Source organism: Humulus lupulus, chromosome 5 (genome assembly GCF_963169125.1).
Source record: "Humulus lupulus chromosome 5, drHumLupu1.1, whole genome shotgun sequence".
Lineage (NCBI taxonomy): Eukaryota > Viridiplantae > Streptophyta > Magnoliopsida > Rosales > Cannabaceae > Humulus > Humulus lupulus.
The window spans coordinates 76,867,992-76,869,152 of NC_084797.1; positions in this window are offsets into that span (position 1 = coordinate 76,867,992).

The window sequence follows — 1,161 nt, forward strand, 5'->3', positions numbered from 1 at the left end:
AATACAAGAAATATACTTCTCATTCTTTAATAAAACAGGGTGGCTTTTATAATTAAGCTTTACAAAAGCACGATTATTGATAATATTTCTGTAGGTGCACATCGTTCCATGTCCGTGGGACTGTTTCTCCATTAAGTCGAGCTAGCTTAAAGGTCCCTTCCTTCACAACCTCTATTATTTGATAGGGTCCTTCCCAGTTTGGTCCCAAAACTCCGTCCTTGGGATCCTTACCGGCTAAAAAGAGCCTTCGGAGCACCAGGTCGCCTAAGTTAAAGATGCATCTCTTGACCCTTGGGTTGAAATAACGAGTGATTTTTTGTTGATAATGTGCGAGCTGCAGCTATGAAGCTTCTCGTTTTTTGTCAATTAGGTCGAGGGTTGTGCTAAGCAATTTATCGTTCTGTTCTTGGTTGAACGCCCGGACTCTGTGCGAGGCTATCTTTGTTTCGACAGGAAGGACGACATCGCTTCCGAAAGTCAGGGAGAAAGGAGTATGCCCCGTCGAAGTTCGGTGTGAGGTCCGGTATGCCCATAGCACCTGAGGGAGCTGTTCAGGCCAAACTCCCTTAGCTTCATCCAGCCTCTTCTTAAGGCTCGCCTTGAGCGTCTTGTTCATAGCCTCGACCTGCCCATTAGCCTGGGGGTAGGCCACAGAGGAATTTTTTTTAATTATGCCGTGTCTCCCACAGAATTTGGTGAAGAGGTCGCTATCAAACTGGGTTCCGTTATCTGACACGATCTTCTTCGGTAGCCCGAATCGGCAGACAATATTCTTAACCACAAAATCGAGAACTCTCTTTGATGTTATTGTCGCCAGGGGCTCCGCTTCTGCCCAATTTGTGAAATAGTCAATAGCTACTACCGCATAGTGAACTCCTCCTTTTCCCTTGGGTAGGGCACCAACTAAGTCAATACCCCAGACTGCAAACGGCCACGGGTACGAGATCATCTTTAGCTCGATTGGTGGAGCTCGGGTGATCGTGGCGAACCGCTGGCACTTGTCACACTTTTGGACGTAAGAAATCGAGTCCCTTGATAGAGTGGGCCAACAATATCCTTGTTTCAATATTTTCAAGGCCAGGATTTTCCCCCCAGTGTGATCCCCACAAATTCCTTCATGCACCTCTCGCAGAATAGTTTTGGCCTCGTTTGGCAGAACAC